We start from the raw sequence: 15,286 nt of genomic DNA on the forward strand, positions 1-15,286 counted from the left end.
CACAAAGGCACACAACAACATCGGTCACTCTGCTGCTCGGCACGCTTTAATCAGCATTTTTATTGTTTACAAATGGAAGTGATGGATACAGTCAGTGGGATGGTGCCTTTTCTCACTGGCCCCTGAGTTGTGAGAAACATTGAAATGTTTCCCTGTAACCCCGCTGTGGGATAAGATTGGACAAACCAGCGCTACCCTCAGTCTGTTACCATAGTGAAAGGCTGCTCCATTGCTGAAACACTGAACTGAAATGAGAAAATCCCGGATGGATTGATTAATGTGGGAATTTGATGGATGGATGCATTTGGGTGAAGGGATATTTCAGCACATTCTTCAGCTGCTGCCTGAACTTAGTTTGGGTCACGGCATAAATCGCGGTGGTTGTGCAGCAACTGAGGAGCTGCAGCATGAAGCCCAATTCCTGCACAAAGTAATCGAGATACACAGACTCAAACGCAATCCACCACATCCGGCTCCATATAGAATACAGCATGAACGTTGACCATAACAGGATGAAATTGGCCGAGATCACAAACAGTAAAATGATGGATTTTTTTCGGTTTCGCATTTCTGTGTCAGACTGAGCGTCCCCATTGGTGTGAGTGCGGAGTCTCCTGCGGGCTCTGCTGGTCACTAAAATGTGTCTGACGGTGAGAACATTGAGCAGCAGAATCAGGAGAAATGGGACACACGGGGTTAGAATGTGGTGGAGGAACTCGATTGTGACCCAGACACTGGAGTAATAAACTCCGTCTGTTACATCACAAAACCAGGGGGAGTTCCCCAGCCGATACTGAGCCGTGAACATAAAATACCAGGAAATGTTCTTTAAACAGCTCAGCACAGTCACTGCTCCCAGAACCACAGCTGCCGTTTTCTCACTGCAATATTTACTTTTCAGCTTCTGGCAACAAATGGCCACAAACCGATCAAAGGTGAAAGTGACGGTGAACCAGACAGAGCAGTCAGTGGCTGCATAAAGAAGGACGGCGTGGATATTACACACGGGGACGGAGACCTTCACGAAATAAAACTGTTCCTCATAAACAATGGGAATGTGTCTCAGGATCAAGTCGAGGATAATGACCAGGAGATCTGCCTCTGCCATGGCCCCCAGGTAACGTCTGACACATGGAGACAATCCACAATCTTTATAAAGCAGGACGTAGATGGTCACTACGTTAACTGTGAGGAAGCAAAACAAACCCATTATCCATCAGCTGGAGGCAAAGGGACCCGTTTGATCGGGGACCCAGTGAGATTTTCAAATGTTTCCCTGTATTCAGGGATTTATTAAAATGATTGGATCTGGAATAACAAATGGGTAGGTTGGAATTACTGACAAAAAATGTGACATAAACCACAAGAAACCCTCCCTCCCCAAACACACAGAGACACATCCATAAGGACTGATGGTTTCTAGAACATTCCCACACACTCGATCACTCGAGAGCAGACACAGGTCACTCCTTCCCGGTTCCTAAGACGGAGGGTGGAAACGTTGCTGTCCTGAAGGATTCTCTCCCCAGTTTCCTGAAGACAACCAGAGTTTGGGAATTTCTGTGTTTTGGTTTATATTGTCGTCAATCCTGTGTCGTGAAGAAATGTAATTAACTGCCTGAGGGGCCTTCGGAGCAGTGTCTCCTTCTCCCTGGAACGGGATCTCTTCCCTCGGGATCTTATCGTTTGTTCAATTCACTGACGTCCGGCCGTTCACAAACAAACAACGTCAGGGACAGAACGTTCCGGGGAATGTCGGTTATAGAATGTCGGGGACAGATTGTTCCGTGGAGCTTCGTGACCTGTGCATCACCTTTTCCCCCCTACCCACCCCACCATCATGATGAACTGTGCACAGGCTACATATCTGTCTAGTACCGGGAGCTGCACTGACCACATCATTGTATTATCAATAAACCTCAACCAGACAGTCTGACCAGCACAGAGACGTGTGCAGTGATCACCCGTGAATTAATCTGTAACCCAGGAGCAGTTACCCTCCCAACATGTAAGACTGTGTACTCCAACCCAGTGCATTGATCTGTAACCCAGGAGCAGTTACCCTCCCAGCATGTTGGTCTGTGTACCCCACCCCAGTGCATTGATCTGTAAAGCAGGAGCAGTTACCTTCCCAGCATGTAGGACTGTGTACCCACCCCAGTGCATTGATCTGTAACCCAGGAGCAGTTACCCTCCCAGCATGTAGGACTGTGTACCCCACCCCAATGCATTGATCAGTAAACCAGGAGCAGTTACCCTCCCAGCATGTAGGACTGTGTACCCCACCCCAGTGCATTGATCTGTAAACCAGGAGCAGTTACCCTCCCAGCATGTAGGACTGTGTACATCACCCCAGTGCATTGCTCAGTAACACCGTGTTAGATCCCTTCCCAGCGTATGGAAACTTGCAGCCCATGCTGGAAGTGATGGGATGTCCTGTTCCCGTCCAATTTCAGCTCCATATCTATATTGTGCCATGACAAGAGGATGCTGTGGGTGTGACCATCTCTTCCAGAGGGAGATGGTGGGGGAATCTGTTTAAATATCACCACATGGGAGGGGTTGGGAAATAGTCAGAGAGGGGCAGACTGAGAGACAGTGTCATGGAAAGATGTGTCCCCAGGTTTCAGAATGCTGGAATGTAGACACTTCAATAACATCCTGTAACATGAGCCAGTCTTCCAAACAAAGATGGGAAAAAGAGATATTGGTGTGAGGTCAGATGAGCATTTGTTCTGCATCTTTGCAACTGGAATTCGTTTCAACAGAATCTATGACTCATCGGGCAGATTCTAACAAAAACTCATCTTTGTTTGAGTTTCCTTGAGTATGACAGAAGGATTATCTGCTGAGGCTGAGCTAGTTTCCTGGTGCTAACGTATCGAACTCACCTCATCAACTATCCACCACAGATAAGGGTCACCGTATTCTCTCTTCTCCCTCACTCACTGTATATCTGTTATTGCACTGACCACTGGACAAGGCTCTTGCTCCATCACTCTCATTGCCGCATGCAGCACCTTCTCTCTCCCCCTCTCTCTCTATCTCTGCCCCCTTCTATCTCTCTCTCCTTCCCCCACTACCCCTCCCCCCATATTAATAACACTGCACTGATACAGCACTGTGGAATGAGTCCCTCTGGACACCTCACCATGTCCTCTCTCTCTCTCTCTCTCTCTTTCTCTCTTTCTCTCTCTCACACCCCGTCCACTTTACCACCCATATTAATAACACTGCATGGACACAACACTGTGGACTGACTCTCCTCGGGCACCTCACCATGAACCTGTCCCCCACCTACAACAGCACTAACAGCAAGGCTGCCCACCCCCACCGTTTCTCCCTCCCTTTCTCCCATTCCACGATAGACAGCCTGGAATAGGACAGAAAGGGCCAAGCCTCATGGTGGAGTATACATGCCCTCACAACCTCCACCCCGCCATGTGGGGAGGATCGGGACGACTCGTGTGGAGTTTCTGAACCATCCACGTCTCACCGACCAAGTAAGGAGCAATGTCCAGTGACACTTTAATTCTCACTTTAAACCCACTGGTAGTTCCGTTTTCCCCCAGCACAACTTAGAAGTCTTGGCCCTGATGCCATCTCCCTTTTGTGTCGAGCTGGTACAAATGGAATCCCCACGGTCTTGGTGGGCAGGAGGGTGGGCTCACAACCCATCGTCACCACCACCTCCCAGGAAGGGAGTACCAAGACTCCCTCCTACACCTCCGATACTGAAATTAATCTGTGATATTAACTGCTCTCTTCACTTGTCCTGATATCTTCAACAATCTGTGCTCATATACAGGCAGTGCCCTCACCTCCTGCACCCCCTTTATAACGGTACGACCTGTTTTAAACTGTCTTTCATTGTCTTTCCTACCAAAGAGTATAACCTCACACTGCTCTGCACTGATCCCCATCTGCCATAAACCTGAACACGATACCAGCGTGTTACTGTCACGTTAGAGTTCCACACTGTCCTCCATAGACTTCAGTTATTCCTGGTTCGGTGCCATTTACAAACATTGAGATTGTCATAGCATCACAGTCCCCATGAAACAACTGAAATTCTGCCCCACACACAGGAGTGTGAGCAAGTGAAATACTGCTATATTCCGACGGACAGAATTGAATAATGACATGCTGTCAATAGAGCAACAAAAATCCTGACACACACGAGACAGAATAGATGAAATATTGACAAACCACAGAGCAAGAGAAATCGGATAGGTTCCACTTATCAATATTCATCAGGATATAATGGGATGAAGTTGAAAGTGTGTACTGTACATTTAAGAGAGGGTGAATGCTGCTCTGAACTGAGAGCTTACATGTCCCCGAGATATGAGAGGCTGGCAGAACCAGAAACAGTATATTGCTGTAGAGCTGGAGTCGGGTAATGAGCAGTTAAGAGAAAGGGGCTCTCAGAGTTGTGAATAGTTGATGTAAAATGTTCTCTTTCAGAGTTAAAAAAAATTGATGTTTTTATTTAATCAGTGGAATTTGGGAGTTCTCTGTCACTCATATTTTAACACTGTAAGAGGTGAATTGAGCATTTATTTATGTTTAGTTTAAATTACCAGATGAGATCTATGCCGTGTCCTAACAATTGCTGTGTGTGTATCTGTGTGTCTCTGTGTGGGGCAGGTCTGGCAGTCTCTGTGGTGCTTAAAGTGATGCAATGCCTCCCTCTGCTGGCCTCCCACGCCACTGCACAGGCATTGGTACAGAGTGAAAACCAACAGGGATTCATTCAGAGAGGGGGAGGCGGAGGGAGAGGGTAGCTACTCACAGCACCATCCAAACTGATGTCTTATGCATATACTGATCTAAACGTCTTTTAAATGTTGCAGCTTTCATCACTTCCTCTGGATGTTCTTCCACACACAAGCCAGATTCTGTCTAAAGTAATTACCTCTCATGACTTTTGTAAACCTTTCTCCTCATACCTTAAAATATCCCTCAGTCTTGAACCCTCGACTCTAGGGAAAAGACATTGGCCATACATCTTTTCTGTACCCCTCAGATTTAGTAAACCTCCGTAACATCAAATCCTCAATCTCATACTCTCCAGTGAAAAAATTTCCCATCCTATCCAGCGTTTCCTGAAAGCTCGCTCGCTCCTTTCTCAACAACATCCACGTTAATCTCTTCTGAACCCTCTCCAGCTTAATAATATCAAGATCAATAATATCAAAGTGAATAGTCAAGGTATTTTCTAAGGGTAGGGGAGACCAAAACTAGAGGACATCAGTTTAAAGTGAGTGGGGAAAAATCTACACGTGACCTCAGGAGCAATGTTTTTGAGCAAAGGGGGGTGTTCCTATGGAATGAGTGGGCAGGATGACAGGACTAGACACAGTATTCCAGAAGAGCCCTCATCAATGTCCTGCACACCCTCAACATGACGTCCAAATTTCGATATTGAAAGGTCTGACCAATGAAGACAAGTGTGCAAAACACCTTCTGAGTAACACTATCTATATGAGATGCAAATTTTAAAGAATTATACCTGATGGCCGAGTTCACTGTTCCACAACACTGCCAAAGGGCTTGCTTTTAATTGAATAGGTCCTACTCTTGTTTGATTTACCAAATCCAATACCTCGCATTAATCCAAATTGAACTCCATCTGCCATCCCTCAGCCCAGCGTGTGATATTATTGCCTCCTCACTCTCCCTCTTCAATTTTAAAATGCCCATCCCCCTCCAGGAGGCCTGCACACTCCGGTCTTGACTTTCACAAAGACCCTGAGCTTGGTTTGCCTTGTTGTGGTTAGGGGGAGGAGGGACAGATTGCGGATACAGTCAGTGGGGAGGAGAGGCTGGACAGTAATCTTTTCATTGTATCTTTTCATGGTTTTAGGAAGAGATCAGTCACGCACGTTATTCGTGTTTTGGGGCCAGAAATAATGGTCTTTCTTTGTCTTTCTTTATTCAGGAATAAATATCTATTTGTGACCCATCATTGTGCAGAGTATGTCTGTAGGATTTATTGCCCTAATATTGCAGCCTACAGATAATAGTAGTTAACGATATTTATGGCTTAACTCGATGGCTCAGTACATGAACAATCTGACAATTGAGACAAATACCTTGCATTTGTTTAACAATGAAAAACATTTTGCGTAGTTCAGTAATGTTAACCAGATTTTAAGAAATCCCATACCGAGCTGAAAACTGGCATGTAAAATGTGACCCAATGTCTGAATAGTTTAGATCTTGTGGCATGTGTAGTACCCGTGCCTCTGAGCCAGAACCCTGGATTTTATTCCAAATCCTAAACTTCTGTGATAATGTCCCTAGCTCTGGACCAAACGGTCTGTATTCAAGTCCTACCTGTTGTGACGGTGTGTCACAGCATGTCAGAACAGGCTGATGAACAGACACACAGGAGAATCATGTTTCAGCTTTAGGGACTACTGCTGAGTGGTGCTCGTGTCTCTAACTCCAGGCACAAAGTTTCAGGTGCAAATCTCACAGAGATGTTTCCTAACACGTCTAGACAGACTGATGAAAATGGTGTTATAATTGTGTCTTGATGGAGAAGGAAGATCTGTCAGTTTTGAATTTTAGAATTTAGGCCCAGGGAAGACTGAGAGAGCACAGCCATTCGTGTTGGTTGGGTCACATTTCGCAGCAGTTAGCGGTTTATAAAATCATGAAAGCCGTGACCAGGGTGAGTAGTCAAGGTTTCTTCCCAGGGTAGGGGCGTCCAAACGTAGAGGCCATTGGTTGAGTGTGAGAGAGGGAAGATTTAGAAGAGGCCTAAGCGGCACTATTTCACACAGAGGAATGAACTACCAGAGGAAGTAGTGGAGGCTGGTCCAATTACAACATTTGAAAGGCAGCTGGATGCTAACAGACCTGCTGAGGTTTTGCAACAATTTCTGCATGTGTTAAGAAATAAGATGCCTTCATTTTAACACATGTACTCTGAATGCATAAACATTGAAACATTTTTAAATGACGCAGGCACATATAAACGCATTTCAAACTGATTATTTTCTGCTAAGAAAAAGCAGCAACGATGTACCTCCATGGAGCAGGGAATGTGATGCAGATAATTCAAGGAAACCTCACATGGTCCAGTTTGGGCGAGGATGACATTATTGTGTGACTCAACTCAGAGAGGAAGAAAATGCAATCTGCCCGAGAAGGAATGGCCTATTCTGCACTCTCTCTCCCTCATTGTTTCTCATCACAGCAATGTGTGCAAGCTTAAAAAAAAAGTGCCTGAGTAGTCTCAATTGTCACAGTCTCTTTCCCAGGATAAGGAGTCCAAAACAAGAGGGCATTGGTAGAAGGCGAGAGGGGAATAATTTAGAACAAAAGTTAGGGGCAAATATTTCACGCAGAGAGTGATGCGTCTACAGAAACTGCTGTCAGAGGAAGTAGTGAAGGCCATACAACTGCACATTTTAAAAGTATCTGAAAGACGAGAGTTATTTGCCACATGCTGGCAAATGGGACTAGATCAGATTTTGTTATCTGGTCCGAGTGAACAGATTGGACGAACGGGTCTGCTTCCATGCTGCATGGCTCTTTGATTCTATAAGAGGGATGAGGAGAAATTCTGAAATGACCTTTCAAGTCAGAATTCTCTGCACTGGAAGTTTATCGTGCCTCTATGTCCATATTGATCCAAAGCTGAGTTAGTTTAACACTTGACACGGAACTGTGTCACGGATGGTAGGACACAGACAGGAAAGTGGGGTTGAGACCATAACCTGATCAGCTACAATCTTAGTGCCTGGTGGAGAAGGCTCGAAGTATCTAATGACCCACTCCTGCTCCGCAGTCCGATGTTCCTGTGTTCCATTCAGCCCCTCAAACCTGCAAGACAGGAGCAACTGGAGGCCACTAACTGCTATCACCTGGTGCATAGAACTGTGAAGACCATTCAGCCCCTCAGTATTGTCACACTCGGTTTGAAGTGATTTGGGAAATGTAATTTGAAAACCCAAGCTGGGTATGAAAGAAGCCCCTCATCTCTCTTTACAGAGCGTTCCCTCTCTGCAAATTGTGCTTCATTTATTGGTCATGTTGTAGACCCAAATTAACTGAGAATCCAGTCCTCATACCTCACTCAGAGACGGCTCAAATCGCTGACTGCAACATCAATAACCGCCCTACCAAGAAAATAACATCCACTAACCTTCCAATAATAGAATGCGAGAACATCAGAAACAGGGAAAAGAGGGGAAGGACGCTGACCCCCCCCCTCCCTCAAGCCTGTTTTGCCATTCACTAAGATCATGGCTGATCTGCTCTCAGTCTGAAATCCTCTTCAATGTCCAAATCTTCATAGCCCTTAACTCTCTGTCAGGAGGCATGGGATAGAGGGAAATTTGGCCAATTGGATAGAAAACTGGCTAACCGGTCAAAGTCAGAGAGTGGTGGTAGATGGTAAATATTCAGCCTGGAGCCCAGTTACAAGTGGAGTTCTGCAGGGATCAGTTCTGGGTCCTCTGCTGTTTGTAATTTTTATTAATGACTTGGATGAGGGAATCGAAGGGTGGGTCAGTAAATTTGCAGATGATACGAAGATTGGTGGAGTTGTGGACAGTCAGGAGGGCTGTCGTCGGCTGCAAAGGGACTTAGATATGATGCAGAGCTGGGCTGAGGAGTGGCAGATGGAGTTCAACCCTGCCAAGTGTGAGGTTGTCCATTTTGAAAGAACAAATAAGAATGAGGAATACAGGGTTAACGGTAGAGTTCTTAGTCAGGTGGAGGAACAGAGGGATCTTCGGGTCTATGTACATAGATCTTTGAAAGTTGCCACTCAGGTGGATAGAGCTTGTAAGAAGGCCTATGGTGTATTAGCGTTCATTAGCAGAGGGATTGAATTCAAGAGTCGTGAAGTGATGTTGCAGCTGTACAGGACTTTGGTAAGGCCACATTTGGAGTACTGTGTGCAGTTCTGGTCGCCTCACTTTAGGAAAGATGTGGAAGCTTTGGAGAGGGTGCAGAGAAGATTTACCAGGATGTTGCCTGGAATGGAGAATAGGTCGTACGAGGATAGGTTGAGAGTTCTCGGCCTTTTCTTGTTGGAACGGCGAAGGATGAGGGATGACTTGATAGAGGTTTATAAGATGATCAGAGGAATAGATAGAGTAGGCAAGCAGAAACTTTTCCCCCTGATACAACAGAGTGTTACAAGGGGACATAAATTTAAGGTGAAGGATGGAAGGTATAGGGGAGATGTCAGGGGTAGGTTCTTTACCCAGAGAGTTGGTGGGGGGGGGCATGGAATGCGCTGCCCGTGGGAGAGGTAGAGTCAGAATCATTGGCAACCTTTCAGTGGCAATTGGATAGGTACATGGATGGGTGCTTAATCTAGGATAGATGTTCGGCACAACATCGTGGGCCGAAGGGCTTGTTCTGTGCTGTATTGTTCTATGTTCTATGTTCTATGTCAGGTGAAATCCATCTACCCCTTCTTTAAATACTTTGTCACCTAGCTCTCCTAACATGATGGAAAAGCAAATTGCTGACATTCAATACCCTCTGTTTGAAATAAGCACTCCCTGCTCCTCTACCATGACTTGTTGCTATGAACATATGTTGAGAACACAAAGTTACAGAAGAGCGGATGTTTCTTGAAGATTATTTAATGTTCACAACAATGTGTCCATCCCATCAGGTCCTGAAACAGTCTGTGTCCATGTGCAGCAAGACCAAGCAACATTCAAGCTTGTGCTGTGAAAGAATATGTAGCAGTCATGTAACAGTACTGGGAGATGCTGCTTAATTCCACAGTGAACAGAGGAAGTCATTCAGCAACTCAAGCTCACTTCACAGGAATATGAGGAAGCCATTCAGTCCATTGAAACTAATGAACAAGAAGTGGGATGGGCCATTCAGACCCTCCTGCCTATTACAAAGGAAGCAAGGAGTCCAGTGTTATGAACCAGGCCAGAGTCCCTTAAAAATATTTTGAAGTTATAGTTTAAATCCAACCATTATGTTATTCTAAAGGCAAATGTAACAACTAGTTCAGATGTAATGTGATTGGTGAAATTACTCGATGTTAAGCAAAATAGTATTTTTGAGCACTATCATTCAAATACAATTAAGGTAAGAGGAAATGAGAATAACAACACGATTCAAAAACTTAACAGAATAGTAGATACAATCCTATTATTAACTAACTGTCCCAATATAGTTATATCCCATAAACAGAACCACTTGGCAAAAAAAAACAAATTCTCACGTACAGTTTTCCAGGAGGGGGAAAAAGCAGCATCTAGTAAAACAGGTCAGAGAGAGTAGCAACCAGGAGATAGTCATTGAATCTTATAACTGTGTGGAGACCCTAATGGTTTCTGATGTTACTGAGAAACCGAAACCCGGAGATCCTAATCTGTGAGAGTTGGCCACACCCATTCAGGCTGCATTAAAATAAAGATAAGGCCTTCCCCGCTGTTTACTCAGTGGTTTTAACTAACCATCTTGGTAACGATAGTTCAATCTCTCTCTGAAAAGAAACCAGGACAAAATAACATCTGAAAGCTACACCATCATCACACTAGTCAGCACATCGCGCTGTTAATCAGGAACCGGGGTCATCCAGTCAGGCTCTTGGCCCTGTCCAATCGGACAAGGAAGAAACCATTCAGCCCCTTGAGTCCATTATACAGGAACAAGAGGAGGTCATTCAGCTCCTTGATTCACTTACGCTGGATCAACAGACGAACATTCATCCCCTTGAGTTACTGACACATGAACAGGAGGAGGCCATTCTGCCCGATGAGTCGCACAGAGACAGCAGGAGGAGATCATTCAGCCGCTCACTGCTCTCACACAGGGAAGTGAAGAGGGAAGTAAAATGATTTATGTGAAATCTCAAGGAGGTACCTTCATCTCCGAGAAGACAGCATGGTCTTCTCTTTGTAGGGCGGAAGATGGTGGTAATGCCTACCTGTTTCAGATGGAAGGAGGGTGGCCGCTGTTGGGGATTGTGAACACATGACGTTCAGTGCAGGCTCACACACGGACTGCTTATTAATGTGGGGAGAGTTAATTACGGCTTAGAAACAATTAGGAAAGCCATATTAGACTGATGAATGGACTCTCTAATTTCACATGATACTGATCTTGTTCATGTTGACCTTGTTTAGTGCACGGCCTGTGCAATGTAAACTGTATGCTTTACTCTGTACAAATCTATTTCCACCCTATGATCTGTCTGGCTATGCTTACTATGATTGGCCTCCATTACTCATCAATAAAGTGCTTCCCTGCACTGCTATACACATGACAATAAATCAAACCAATCAAACCTGGGTAAAGTATGGAATTTCTCACCCTGTCAATGTCTTTCCTGGAAATAAGTGATTGCAACCAATTCTCAAGTTTCATAGCTCTACAGATTAAACACTCAGTTCCTTTGCTCTCATTTCATGATACAAACATCTGTGTCTGTTGTAAGGAGATTATTGCTGACAAAGGAGATCAAACCTATAGTGATTGCCGCAAATACTCTCTCGGCAAGGATTTTTAACTGCAGGAACATGGCTTCACAGAGTTTTTTTAATCAGTAGGCATAGAGAGCAGTAGGCATACTCTGTATAGATTTCAGTAAAGCCTTTGATTAGGTTCCACAAGATAGACTGCTCTGGAAGTTTCGATGGCATAGAATGCAGGAGACCAAGCAAATTCGATACACAATTGCCGTGGTGTTAGGAAGGAGAGGTTAATAGTGGAGGGATGCTTGTAGGACTGGAGGCCTGTGACGTATTTTTTATTCACTCTCTGGATAAGGGCATTACTGGATAGGTAGCATGTTTTACCTATCATAATTGCAAACAGGGCAGATAGGAGTCAAGCACATTGTTGTGGATATATAGTCACGTGCAGGCCAGACTAAGGATACAATTTTCCTTTCCTGAAGGATTTTAGTGAACTAGTGGAGAATATCAGGGGTTAGTTATGGTCCCATTACTGTTTGTTATTTCTTATCAATGATAGGAATGAGATTGTAACAAGCATGATGATTAAATTTGCAGATGAGACTAAAATATTCAGTATCGTGGACAGTGAGGAAGGTTATCATAAAATGCAGCAAGACCTTGTTCAATTGGGGAAGTGGGCCCAGAACTGTGGCCGAAAACAGGACTCCCAGATGATATATTGCTTCCAAAGCGCTGGGGTCAGGGATGTCACCGATTGGCAGCAGAGCATTCTAGAAGGGGAGGGCGAACAGCCAGTTATCTTGGTGCTTATAAGCACCAACGATATAAGTAGAAAACGAGATGAGGTCCTGAAAGAAGAATTCAGGGAGCTAGGAGATAATTTAAAGGGTAGTGATCTCGGGAATACGACCAGTGCCACGTGCTAGCCAGTGTAAAAATGAAAGAATAAGCAGGATGAACACGTGGCTTGAGGGATGGTGTAGGAGGGAGGGATTCAAATTTGTTGGACATTGGGATGTGTTCTGGGGAAGGTGGGACTTTAACAAAATGGACGGTCTACATCTGAACCAGACCGGAAACAACTTCCTTGGGAGAGTTTTTGATCCTACTGTTGGGGAGTTTGTAAACTAATGTTGCAGGGGTCTGGGAACCAGTCGAGACTGGAGACTGTAAGAATTGTGAAGATGGCATTAATAAAGGGAAGGTAGGCAGAGAGCGGATGAGTGCAAATATCTGGTGGCATGAAATACATCTACTTTCATGCAAGGAGTATAGTGTGTAAAGCAGATGAACTTAGGGCTTGGATTGGTGCCTGGATATGACATTATTACAATCACAGAGACTTGGTTGAAGGAAGGGCATGATGGTTAACAATGAAATGTTTCAGGATATAAACGCTTCAGACAGGACAGCGAAGGGAGCAAAAAGGGGGGTGGGGTGGAGTTGCATTGCTGGTCAAGGACGATTTCACGGCTATGCTAAAGGAGCACACTATGGAGGTCTTGGATAGTGAGGCATTATGGGTGGAGCTGAGAAATAAGAAGGGCGCAGTTACATTGTTGGGGCTGTATTACAGGCCTCCCAACAGTGAGCGTGAGGTAGAAGAGCAAAGATCTAAACAGATTATGGAAAGATGTAGAGGCAATAGGGGAGTAGTGATGGGAGATTTTAATTTTCACAACATTGACTGGGATACACTTAACTTCTGGATGTGGTAGAATTTGGAAGAATTTCAGGCGAGTTTTCTACTCCAGTATGTCAACAGTCCGACGAGGGAAGGGGCCGTATTGGACCTGGTACTGGGGAACTAGCCAGGATGGGTGGTAGAAGTTGTGGTGGATGATTTCTTTGGGAACAATGACCACAATTCTGTAAGTTTGAGAATATTCGCAGATAAAGTAGAAACTGGTCCTAAGGGAAGAGTACTAACCTGGGCCAAGGCCAATTATATCAGTATTAGGCTGGAACTCGGAAATGTGGATTGGATACAGCTACTTGAAAGGAAGTCCACATTTGAGATGTGGGAGGCTTTCAAAGATAGGTTAAAAATAGTGCAGGATAGGCATGTCCCGTTGATGGCAACGGATAGGAGGGGCAAGATTCATGAACCATGGATGACAGGAGGAATTGTATGACTAGCCAAGAGGAAAAGGGAAGCATGCACAAGGTCTAGGCAGCTAAGGAGACGACTGGCCCTGGAGGAATATCAGAAGAATAGGACAAGTATTAAACAAAGAAACAAGCGAGCTAAAAGGGGTCATGAAACAGCATTAGCGAGCAGAATTTAGAAGAACTCTACAGCAGTTTATTCTTATATAAGAAGTAAGTGGGTAACTAGAGAAAGGATTGGTCCACTAAAGGATAACGAAGGAAGGCTGTGTGTCGAACCTGGGAGAATGGGTGAGATTCTGAATGATTACTTTGCATCAGTGTTCACTGAGGAGAGGGAGATGATGAATGTGGAGATTTGAGATCGAAGTTTGATTGGTCTGGATCACGTTGACAGAAATATGGAAGATGTGTTGGGTAGTCCACAGGTTATTACCGTGGATAAATCCCCAGGACCGGATGTGATCTACCCCAGGTTGCTGAGGGAGGCAAAAGAGGAAATAGCTGGGGCCCTGACAGATACGTTTATGGCATCCTTTAATACAGGTGAGTTGCCAGAGGACTGGAGGGTTGCACATTTTGTCCCCCTGTACAAGAAGGGTAGTAGGGACATTCCAGGTAACAACAGACCAGTGAGACTGACTCGGTGGTGGGAAAATTGGTGGAGTGGGTACTGAGGGATAGAATCTATTTATATTTAGAAAAGAATGGGCTTATCAGTGATAGGCAACATGGTTTTGCGTGGGGGAGATCATGCCTTATCAACGTAATTGAGTTCTTTGAGGAAGTGACCAAGGTGATAGATGAAGGAAGGGCTGTTGATGTCATATACATGTACTTCAGTAAGGCGTTTGATAAGGTTCTCCATGGTAGACTAATGGAGAAATTGAAGTCATAAAGTGTGCAGGGTGTTCTAGCTAGATGGATAAAGAACTAGTTGAGCAGCAGGAGACAGAGAGTAGTTGTTGAAGGGAGTTTCTCGCAATGGAGAAAATTGACCAGTGATCTTCCACAGGCGTCAGCGTTGGGGCCATTGTTGTTTGTGATATACATAGATGACTGGAAGAGGGCACTGTTGGTATGGTCAGCAAGTTTTCAAATGACACGAAGATTGGTGGAGTAGCAGAAAGCATAAGGGGTTGTCAAAGAATACAGAAGGATATAGATAAACTGAAAAATGTGTTGCTGGAAAAGCGCAGCTGGTCAGGGAGCATCCAAGGAGCAGGAGAATCACCGTTTTGGGCATAAGCCCTTTTTCAGGAATCAAAGATATTCCCGAAACATCGATTCTCCTGCTCTGTGGATGCTGCCTGACCTGTGGTGCTTTTCCAGCAACACATTTTTCAGCTCTAATCTCCACCATCTGCAGCCCTTACTCTCTCCTTTTTGATGTAGAGTTTGACGGAAAAGTGGCAGATGGATTTCAATCCAGACAAATGTGAGGTGATGCATTTAGAAAAGAGTAGTTCTAGAGCGAATTATACAATGAATGGAAGAGCTTTTGGAAAGTTGATGAGCAGAGAGATATGAAAGTGCAGGTCCATTGTACCCTTAAGGTTGCTGCACAGGTGGATAGAGTGGTCAATACGGCATGTAGAATGCTTGTCTTCATTGGACGGGGTATTGAGTATAACAGCTGACAAGACATTGTTTCGGCCGCATTTAGAATACTATGTACAGTTCTGGTCGCCACATTACCAAGATGATGTGGACGCTTTGGAAAGGGCGCATAGAAGGTTTTATGAGGATGTTGCCTG

Source organism: Hemiscyllium ocellatum, chromosome 33 (genome assembly GCF_020745735.1).
Source record: "Hemiscyllium ocellatum isolate sHemOce1 chromosome 33, sHemOce1.pat.X.cur, whole genome shotgun sequence".
Taxonomy (NCBI): Eukaryota; Metazoa; Chordata; class Chondrichthyes; order Orectolobiformes; family Hemiscylliidae; genus Hemiscyllium; species Hemiscyllium ocellatum.